The sequence below is a fragment of the Salvelinus alpinus genome, chromosome 1, assembly GCF_045679555.1.
Source record: "Salvelinus alpinus chromosome 1, SLU_Salpinus.1, whole genome shotgun sequence".
NCBI lineage: Eukaryota > Metazoa > Chordata > Actinopteri > Salmoniformes > Salmonidae > Salvelinus > Salvelinus alpinus.
In genome coordinates, this window is record NC_092086.1 from 41,312,069 (window position 1) to 41,323,830 (window position 11,762).

Here is an 11,762-nt window from a genome sequence, read left to right on the forward strand (position 1 = left end):
TTTTTTTGTCCATTGTTTATTTCCGTTTGTGGAATATTTAGATAAAGCCTGGAATAAAAGAAAAAGGGCTACCTGCAATTAAATTGTAAAAATGTTTAGCTTCTATGTGGTAAATGGCACATGTGTGTATATAGATTGTGTATAGGCTTGTCTCCCATATGAATCTTCTCTGTGCCAGGCTGGGTTCAAACGCCTTCTGTTAATTTATTTCTGTATTTATTTATCTGTATATGTTATGTATGTATGTATGTATGTATGTATGTATGTATGTATGTATGTATGTATGTATGTATGTATGTATGTATGTATGTATGTATGTAGGTATATTTTACTGCTCTAGGGATATAATTATTGCTTGGATAACCTTATTTACTATTATGGATTGAGTTTTACCTTACATTTTTTCACTCTTCATTCGATGTGCAATGCAGAGAACACTGGAAGAAGAATTATCATTTAATTACCACAGTGAATTATTGTAATATTTGTTTATGTGTCAATTAACTGGTCAAGCCAACTGGTGATTTGACACGAAAATAACATGTCATTCAGTCATTCATGTACCTTACTGCCCTTAGATAAAACAGTAGACCTATAGTTTTTAATTACCTATCATTACCTATCCGCAATTTGGGGCTGCTTGTCGACGTAGACTTAATTTACATACACATGGCATGTTGAACAGGCCAACGAAGCCTCATATGCACCTGAGTATAAACACAGTACCAGATGGTAACAGAACAGATCACAAGTAGACTATGAAATGCAGGCACTGTCATCTTTCCTAGCAATATACTAAGACAGAAAAACAATACATTTCAACTTCTTGAGGAACCCATGTCTTAGATCATGGACATGAATGTGGATGTTGTCCTCCACATGAGCCTTCACTGGGATTCTCTGTCCTGAGTGGGCTATGTAAGCAACTTTAACTCTGCAGACACAAGTGACAGAGAGCAAAACAATTGGACTACAAGAAAATTATGCTACTTCTGTAGGCAAAAAAAAAGATTTAGTTAAAAAGATAAGCAAATGGTGGCACTCCCAAACAGAAGGCGTATTTCAGTTTCTTTTAACATACACATAGAAAATAGGCTAAACATATTTGGCCCAATTTCAAAGACATTCCTTCATTTCAACACCTGGTTATAAAGACTCTGTAATAGACTATTGGTACAAATGTTTCAAATTATACAAACTAAAGTATTACCGTTTATCCTATGGTAGTTTCAATGAGCAGCAATATCCCAAAGGCCAGCAGATGGCAATATTGAGTCATTTCATCTTACCGTCCAAAGGCTTTGTATGCAGCCGGCTATACATATGCTCGTATCTCCGTGGACTGGTTCATACATAAAACATTCTCCATTCAACCTGCAAATAAGGTTTTCATTAGTTACCACAGCCACAAAGTCAAAATTGCTATATCGTAAAAATGAATGAAAACTCAAATTAGCTTTTTGGTCTTAATTTAAGGTCAGGGTTAGGTTAGCAGTGAGTTTTGATTAGGGTTAGGTTTAAGATTTTAAGAAGATAAATTGTAGAATTACGCAGGGTTTATTACTTTGTGACTCTGGTAACTAGTAACAGCCATGCCAGAAGTGGCTAATGCCTAGGAATGCTAGTCCCGGATGTTGAGTGATGCGTTCAGCCAATCAGGTTGCAGCAGTCTGTTGTTTACGCCTGGCTAACCTAACAAAGCAGGTGTAAAAGAAAACACCTGAGCGGAGTTCCCACATCCGGTTTTCAGAGGGAAATACAACTACACTACTTGACCAAAGGTATGTTGATACCTGCTCGTCGAACATCTCATTCCAAAATCATGGGAATTAATATGGAGTTGGTCCCCCCCTTGCTGCTATAACAGCCTCCACTCTTCTGGGAAGGTTTTCCACTAGATGTTGGAACATTGCTGGGAGGACTTGCTTCCATTCAGCCACAAGAGCATTAGTGAGTTCGGGCAATGTCGTTCGGTGATTAGTCGTGGCTCGCAGTAGACATTCCAATTCATCCAATTCATGTTCGATGGGGTTGAGGTCAGGGCTCTGTGACGACTGGTCAAGTTCTTCCACACCGATCTCGACAAACATTTCTATATGGACTTTGTTCACTGGGGCATTGTCATGCTGAAACAGGAAAGGGTATTCCCCAAACTGTTGCCACAAGGTTGGAAGCACAGAATTGTCTAGAATGGCATTGTATACTGTAGCATTAAGATTTCCCTTCACTGGAACTAAGGGGCCTAGCCTGAACCATGAAAAACATCCCCAGACCGTTATTCCTCTTCAACCAAACTTTACAGCTGACACTATGCATTCGGGCAGGTAGCGTTCTCCTGTCATCTGCCAAATACGTCCGTCGGATTGCCAGATGGTGAAGCATGATTCAACACTCCAGAGAACGTATTTCCACTGCTCCAGAGTCCAATGGCGATGAGCTTTACACCACTCCAGCCAACGCTTGGCATTGCGCGTGTTGATCTTAGGCTTGTGTACGGCTGCTCAGCCATAGAAACCCATTTCATGAAGCTCCCAACGATGTGCTGACGTTGCATACTTTTGTATATATAGTGTAGGTTGAAACAGCTGGTTCCCTGAAAATCAGATGCATCCGGTTGTTGGTAATTCCACAAAGGGTGACCCCTGGCTCTACACGGGGCACAACATCAGGAAGTAGCATTAGCCACTAGTATGGTGGTGGAAAATGGCGTTTCGTAAAGAAAGAACTCATATTTTTCCTGTTTTCTTCCCTCCGTCTCGTCATTAAATCGAGTTACAGAGGAAATCGACACCTGAACGGAGAATGTTTTATGTACGAACCGGTCCACGGGGGATATGAGTTTATAGCTAGCTGCATACCACACCTTTGGACAGTAAGATGATATGACTCGGCATGCGCTCAGGACCTACTTTCAAGGAATTTTGATCCTTCTAACATTAGACTGGAGAGGCTTGGGAATTCCCCAGGACAGCGAGCGTTGGTGGAGGAAGTGCAATGATGCGAAGGTGTAAAAATTGTGTTGTTAAGATCAGAGATTTGTCTCCTGAGTATACACCTTTGTTCGAGGTGTACATACCTGCGTCTCCTGATTACAAACCAATATGACTTATATGTATTCATGCTCTCTTGAGAACCTTGACGATCTTGAAATGGAGTCAGATGGCAGTGGTGAAGGCTCTGAGGTTGAGCCAGTCCAGGATGAAGTAGGCCTACCTGCGGTGACAGGTGTAGTGAAGACTTCCAACATTTGGCCTGAGAATCCTACCAGAGATGAGTTTGGACAGGTAGGAGTGAGACTTTTGGGAAGAGTGGATTCTTGCTTTTTGGCCGACCTATACATTGTGTCGGGCTGGGTAAAGGACAAACTGGGAACGGATGCATGTGAAAGTTTCCAGAAGTGGAATTGTTTCGATTTGTTGTGTATCCGCCACCTAGAGTAAGCACACACTTTGAGTCACGCGGCACGCGTCTCAAACTGTGGTGTGCTTTGCTCTCTGGAGCCGCTAAAAGGGGTAGTGTTGAGTGTAAAAGGGGTGATCAGTGGGGTAGCGTTGAGTGTAAAAGGGGTGATCAGTGGGGTAGCGTTGAGTGTAAAAGGGGTGATCAGTGGGGTAGCGTTGAGTGCAAAAGGGGTGATCAGTGGGGTAGCGTTGAGTGTAAAAGGGGTGATCAGTGGGGTAGCGTTGAGTGTAAAAGGGGTGATCAGTGGGGTAGCGTTGAGTGTAAAAGGGGTGATCAGTGGGGTAGCGTTGAGTGTAAAAGGGGTGATCAGTGGGGTAGCGTTGAGTGTAAAAGGGGTGATCAGTGGGGTAGCGTGAGTGTAAAAGGGGTGATCAGTGGGGTAGCGTTGAGTGTAAAAGGGGTGATCAGTGGGGTAGGGTTGAGTGTAAAAGGGGTGATCAGTGGGGTAGCGTGAGTGTAAAAGGGGTGATCAGTGGGGTAGCGTTGAGTGTAAAAGGGGTGACCAGTGGGGCAGCGTTGAGTGTAAAAGGGGTGATCAGTGGGGTAGCGTTGAGTGTAAAAGGGGTGATCAGTGGGGTAGCGTTGAGTGTAAAAGGGGTGATCAGTGGGGTAGCGTGAGTGTAAAAGGGGTGATCAGTGGGGTAGCGTTGAATGTAAAAGGGGTGATCAGTGGGGTAGCGTTGAGTGTAAAAGGGGTGATCAGTGGGGTAGCGTTGAGTGTAAAAGGGGTGACCAGTGGGGCAGCGTTGAGTGTTGAGGTGGATCAAATGAAAAATAATATTTGTGATGCCCGCCGTTTGGTGAAACATAGACCCTGTGGCAATGGCGAGACTTAGAATGCCCTGTATGTCTTGTTGACCTTTGACACAGAGTTTGTTCCTGATAAGGTCAGGTTAGGTTATATTTTCTATTCTGTGAGGACCTATGTTCGAAACTCGCTTCTGTGACTTTGGTGCCAAGGACTCGGACACATTGCATCAGTTTTTAGAAGGGAGATCCCACGATGTGAGAGGGCATAGTCAGAGGGAGAGTACAGTTGGGATCGAGAAAGCACTGTGTCAACTGTAGGGGTGTACAAAAGCTGAAGAACAAACGCACATCCAGGTACTTTCTGCAGGTGCTGGAGTTGTAGGCAAACTCATGGAAAACTGTAAGGAAAACGCTGCACATTGCTGCTCATGCTCCCAGGTGATATTTATAACAACGTTTCGACCCTTAGGTCTTCATCCGGCATCCATGCAGCTTGGGATCCCAAGTGCCTTGTGAGAGAGAGAGAGAGAGGTTCAGATTGCCAGAGTTGGAGTGAGGCAGAAAGTTTCCTATGATGAGGCAGTGAAGAGAGTAGAAGATAGCCCAATGGTGAGTGAGTCAACTGGGAGGTCTCCAGTGAGTAGGCCTGAAGAGAGAGAGCCAGAGAGTATACGTTTTAGTAAGGTTGGATTTCTTGCATTTATATCCATGGTGATCAACTGCACTGCACTGATGGAGCAGAAATCACGGAGATAGATGTGGTAGTTGCAGCAGCAGATAAATATTTGGGCATGAGAGATTTTAGTGCAGAAGATCTACAGGGAGGAGGTGAGGGCCCTGGCGGAGTGGTGTCAGGAAAATAACCTCTCCTTCAATGTCAACCAAACAAAGGAGCTGATTGTGACTTCAGGAAACAGCAGAGGGAGCACACCCCCATCCACATCGACGGGACAGCAGAGGAGAAGGTAAAAAGCTTCAATGTCCTCTGCGTACACATCACTGAATATCTGAAATGGTCCATCACACAGACAGTGTGGTGAAGAAGGCGCAACAGCACGTCTTCAACCTCAGGAGGCTGAAGAAATTTGGCTAGGACCCTAAGACTCTCACAAACTTCTACAGATGGACCATTGATAGCATCCTGTTGGGCTGTATCACAGCCTGGTACAGCAACTACACCGTCCGCAACCGTAGGGCTGTCCAGAGGGTGGTGCGGTCTGCCCAACTCATCACCGGTGGCAAACTGCCTGCCCTCCAGGACATCTACAGCACCCGGTGTCACAGTAAGGCCAAGAAGATCATTAAGGACCTCAGCCATCCAAGCCATATCCTGTTCCCCCTGCTACTGTCTAGAAGGCAGGGTCCGTATACTGTAGGCGCATCAAAGCTGGAACTGAGATACTGAAAAACAGCTTCTATCTTAAGGCCATCAGACTGTTAAATATTCACCACTAGCCGGCATACACCCAGTACTCTGCCCTGAACTGTCACTGTCACTAGCCGGCTACCACCCGGTACTAATAGAGACTGCTGCCCTATGTACATAGTCACTTTAATAATGTTTACATATTGTTTTACCCACTTCATATGTACAGTTGAAGTCGGAAGTTTACATACACTTAGGTTGGAGTCATTAAAACTAGTTTCTCAACCACTCCACAAATTTCTTGTTAACAAACTATAGTTTTGGCAAGTCGGTTAGGACATCTACTTTGTGCATGACACAAGTAATTTTACCAACAATTGTTTACAGACAAATTATTTCACTTATCACTCACTGCATCACAATTCCAGTGGGTCAGAAGTTTACATAGACTAAGTTGACTATGCCTTTAAATAGCTTGGTAAATTCCAGAAAATTATGTCATGGATTTAGAAGCTTCTGATAGGCTAATTGACATCATTTGCGTTAATTGAAGGTGTACACGTGGATGTATTTCAAGGTCCACCTTCAAATTCAATGCCTCTTTGCTTGACATCATGGGAAAATCAAAAGAAATTAGCCAAGATCTCAGAACGCAAGTACGCAAGTATAAACACCATGGGACCACCCAGCCGTCATACCGCTCAGGAAGGAGACGCGTTCTGTCTTCTAGAGATTAATGTACTTTGGTGCGAAAAGTGCAAATCAATCCCAGAACAACATCAAAGGACCTTGTGAAGATGCTGGAGGAAACAGGTACAAAAGTATCTATATCCACAGTAAAACCAGTCCTATATCGACATAATCTGAAAGGCCGCTTAGGAAGGAAGAAGCCACTGCTCCAAAACCGCCATAAAAAAGCCAGACTACGGTTTGCAACTGCACATGAGGACAAAGATCGTACTTTTTGGAGAAATGTCCTCTGGTCTGATGAAACAAAAAAAGAACTGTTTTGCTATAATGACCATTGTTATGTTTGGAGGAAAAAGGGGGATGCTTGCAAGCTGAAGAACACCATCCCAACCATGAAGCACGGGGGTGACAGCATCATGTTGTGGGGGTGCGTTGCTGCAGGAGGGACTGGTGCATTTAACAAAATAGATGGCATCATGAGGATGGAAAATTATGTGGATATATTGAAGCAACATCTCAAGACATCAGTCAGGAAGTTAAAGCTTGGTCGCAAATGGGTCTTCCAAATGGACAAGGACCCCAATCATACTTCCAAAGTTGTGGCAAAATGGCTTAAGGACAACAAAGTTAAGGTATTGGAGTGGCCATCACAAAGCCCTGATCTCAATCCTATAGAAAATGTGTGGGTAGAACTGAAAAAGCGTGTGCGATCAAGGAGGCCTACAAACCTGACTCAGTTACACCAGCTCTGTCAGGAGGAATCGGACAGAATTCACCCAACTTATTGTGGGAAGCTTGTGGAAGTCTACCCGAAACGTTTGACCCAAGTTAAACAATTGAAAGACAATGCTACCAATTACTAATTGAGTGTATGTATACTTCTGACGCACTGGAAATGTGATGAAAGAAATAAAAGCTGAACTATATCATTCTCTCTACTATTATTCTGACATTTCACATTCTTAAAATAAAGTGTTGATCCTAACTGACCTAAGACAGGGAATTTTTACTAGGATTAAATGTCAGGAATTGTGAAAAACTGAGTTTAAATGTATTTGGCTAAGGTGTATGTAAACTTCCGACTTCAACTGTATATAGTGTATTCTAGTCAAGGCCTATCTTCTTTAACTATTGGTTTACATTTACTATCCATAATGTCTATACATCCCATCATATCTACATGTATATTTATATTCCGGACTCTGACATTGCTCGTCCTAATATTTACGTATTTCTTAATTTGATTATTTTACTTTAGATTTTGTGTGTTGTATTTTGTATTGTCAGATATTACTTCACTGTTGAAGCTAGGAACATAAGCACTTCGGTACACCCGCAATAACATCAGCTAAATATGTGTACGCGACCAATAAAAGAAGAAGAAAAACAAGAATGAAACAATTCAATATCACCATCTGCCGACCTTCGGGTAGAGCAGCCAGAAGTTGGAAGAGCTCGATGACTTCCACTTCCAATTAGATATTTGTAGCCTTTTTGTCGGGGTTCTGAAAATGTCAATTTTATATTTCTTTGTCTGCTCAATATTTCCATGCGTGAAAGTATTCAATAGAGGCAAATTAACATTGCCATGAGTGTGTTTGGTTCACATAAAATCGAATTGAACCTAGGTGAGAAACAATGTTGCCAGGTCGAAAAACAATGACATGAACAAATTATTACATACAATGCTTGTGGAATTACAAAATGTGTCAGTAGGCTAATTTTCTTTCTCTGTGGCGCTTCAATTGCTTTTGACAACAGAGGGAGCTCTTGCATTGCATTTTAAAGAAGAGGGCCAACAATAACCTTTCATCAACAACAAGCAGTGGTACGTTCTTTTGTTCTTGTCTGTTATTGAAATGGAAATAACTTTCCCTGCATTTCCAACAGCCTATACATTTTATGATAAGCATTAAATTGAAAACAGTGAGGGTAAGGTAAGGTTAAAACTCCTGAAGGCCTACACACCCTTTCATGCTGTAATATGGCTGAGATATTCCCCAGAGCACACACACCACTCTGTCAGGTGTCTCTCTCACACACACTGACAGACAAACTCCCACCTCATTTAGCTTGACTTAATTACCTTCTTTGACTGACACCATACACCATACTGCACTAGTTAAATACTGCCTGGTCAAATAAAGGTTAAATAAAATTAAAATAAAACTAGCAACTGTACCTGTGTTCACTGGCTGTTACCTCCTGAGAAAGCAGTGGGCTACCACTACATATGTGTTGTAGAGGCACTAATTAAGATACTGTATAATGATGGGATATTGCCATCCTGGACTCAGGGGGTTGATGTAACATAGTAAATGTAAATCCTTTTAGTATGATATGTTACGTTTGGTATGGTATTTTTTAATTTGTGGATGTCCATCATCCATTTTATATAATATGTTACAAATTACAATTCATAGAATATTTTACGAATTTGCAAAACGTGTGATGTGTTACGAATTCCAATTTCTTGTGGCTAACATTGGCTAGGTGGCTAATGCTAAATTTAGCATGGTGGCTAAATTCGGTGGTTAAGTTAAAGGTTTAAGGTTTGGGTTAGGATTAGGGGAAGGGTAAGCTAACAAATGGTTGTAAAGTATCTAAAAAGTAGTAAATAGTTGCAAAGTTGCTAATCAGCTGAAATGATCAGCTTGTCCGTGATGAAATTCAAACACGCATCCTTCGGGTTGCTAGACCTTCGCGTTATATGCCGACCCTTCCACCCCGACCAGCCATCCTGCTTTTGTTTTTGCCTTAAGTAACCTTCTGTTTTATGTAACCGAACTTAACATATCCTACTAATTTGAGTGTCCCAGATGTACATTTACTATGTAACGTCTAATCTATGAGACCAGGCTGATATCACTGATAAAGGTATTACCTCAGCAGTTGGACATGTCAATTGTGTAGCTCTGCAGTAAAGATTGAAGCACAGATGGAAATCTTACCACACTTCCCATTATTGTAGCCACGGTTCTTGGCACCTAGAATATCCCTTTACCCAGTTGGCCTTGGTCAGTTGTTTGTTATTGTAGGATGTTTGAGGGGCATTACAAATCTGTCTAATATGAATGGTTTTTGGTTGTGTTCCTCACTCAACTCTATGCAGATTGACAGCAGTGGTTACAACTCTGAAACAGTAGTTTCCCCTGAGTTGTTGTCAGAAAATCCAAACAAAGACTGAGAGTGCAGAATGCAGATGTTTTTTTGTTTTAAAGCTCAGTGTGTATCAGATTGACAGACGCTCTAAGGTCAGAGGGCTAGCGGGGGGATTGTGTACAGCAGCTAGTTGTTAGAGCGTATGTGAGATGAACGGTGTTATGACTGGGCTCTACTGGGTGTGGAATGGGGAGTGTAAACATTAGCTCTCAGGCTCTCTGCCTCTACAACACAGACAGGAGTCTGAGAGAGAGATAAGAATGTGAAGATGTACTGTAAAGATGTGTACCTGACAGCTTTGTGCTCCTCTCACTTCCTATGTCTCCTCCCAGGATCTAAGGGCTGCGATGTAATGCCAATCTAGTATCTCTCACTGTTATCATAACAAGCAATGAGTTGGGACTTGTCCACAAGGACCATTGAATCACGGCGTGGTTTCAAAAGTGTATTGTTTGGTCTAAGATCTGGAGGAACTGTGGAACAATGTGCTAACCTCAGAGTAACTGGCAGGGATGGATCCTCTGATGTGCTGCGTACATTGGGTCTTGGCAATGATACACGATTCCACTACACAAACACTACCAGCAGGGCTGCAGCCAGCAGCCTGATGATTTTCTTTCATGTGGTCCTCAGTAATCCCCCAAAATATTATTGTAACGAAAGCTAAAACATGAGTTTCCAGAGAAATTAACCCTGAGGCAACTACACCTCTATATAATCACCCTAACAGCCGTAAGGGAAAGGTGAGCAATATGTAACTTTCTGAGATAACGAGTTGTAAAATGACTGTCTGAATTATATTTGTAGGCCGTGATTCTATCCGTAGCGCAGTACGCTGGACAGCTGGCTATGTGTTTTTTTTAAGGTAACTCTCCGATTGAGCTGACATCTTCACATATACAGCATTTACTGTGAATGTAATATCCGCAAATGTGGGAACTTTGCCTTTCAAAGCCGCATTGTCTACAACGCGCGTTCGGATTGAATCGGGTTGAATATCTGTATATAGACATTTAATGATGGTTTATTACTATTGCAGTGGATTATTATCATCAGACAGTGCCAGTAATGTAGTCTGAAATGTTTCTTACTTCAATTTAATTTAAAAAAACGTTACTTATCCCCGAGGGGCAATTCATTAGGGCAGTCTGCAGGAACTACAACAACAAGGCAACATACCACAATGACAATACCACGTACAGGGTTGGAAAGGGAGGGTATATTACTGGTAACTTTAGCTTAAGTTTACCAGTAACTACCAGAATTTGGGTAACTTTCAAGTATTTATTTTATTTTATCACATGACGTCTAGTGGCCTTTTTGGGTGCTTAAGATTATCACAGATGTCTGTAATTATCTCTGGCCCTCTGTGTGGCCTTATCACATGTAAAATATATAAAATAATAAAATAAGATGATTTTCAAATACAAAATAGAATGACAAAGCTGTAAAACATTATCCTAAAAATAAACAGTCAACTTAGTGAATACCTTTGGTGTTTAATATGATGGTTTCAGCATGAAATATCCTTTCTTTTTTATACACTTAGATTTTTTACTTTGTAAATATGTCTGTCTTTTGGCACCAAACTGATGGCAGTTGTGAAAAAGTCAATAGTTGGAAGAGTTGCAGAGTTAGTAGAAAACAATTCAATTTTTTTCATTAATTACACAATTTTCTCTTGAACCAGGTTGTCTATCCATTAGAAACTCATGGACAATATGGACACATATAGAAAAATGTAATACTATATATGAACACATTTTTAAAAAAGTTATTCAAGTATAAATGACCAAAGTTACCATAGATTGCCATAGATTCTGGTAACTTTGCTAAATTACCAGTAGTTTTGCAACCCTAACCACACACAACCATCACATCATCATTAATATCATCATAGACCACAGGACAGGACAATACCGGCATACAGGTTTAAAAGTCATAATATAATTAAAGTCCATAATAAAAGGTCAAAGATCAAGTCCATTACCTGATGATGTATGTTTTACATGGATACAGCCAGACAGAGGGAGCACCAGGCAACAACTGCTTTCAAGGAGCCCTGGGGGGTCATGACCCTGGGGTGGTGTGTGGTAGAGAGAGGGGCGACCGCTGCACTGAGGCTGCGTTGTTCTCGTACCCTGCCCAAACACCCTACACCCCTCATAATCCCCCCAACCAACCAGGCTACTGCTCCTGACCCCCTCAGCTGTGACGGCACCACATTCCTGGGACAATTCATCTGACAGATACATTCCATCAGTGGCATTCTTTACACCCACCTGGGTCTCTCTATAGTTTAGATTACACCCATAAGGCTCCTCCATAACTC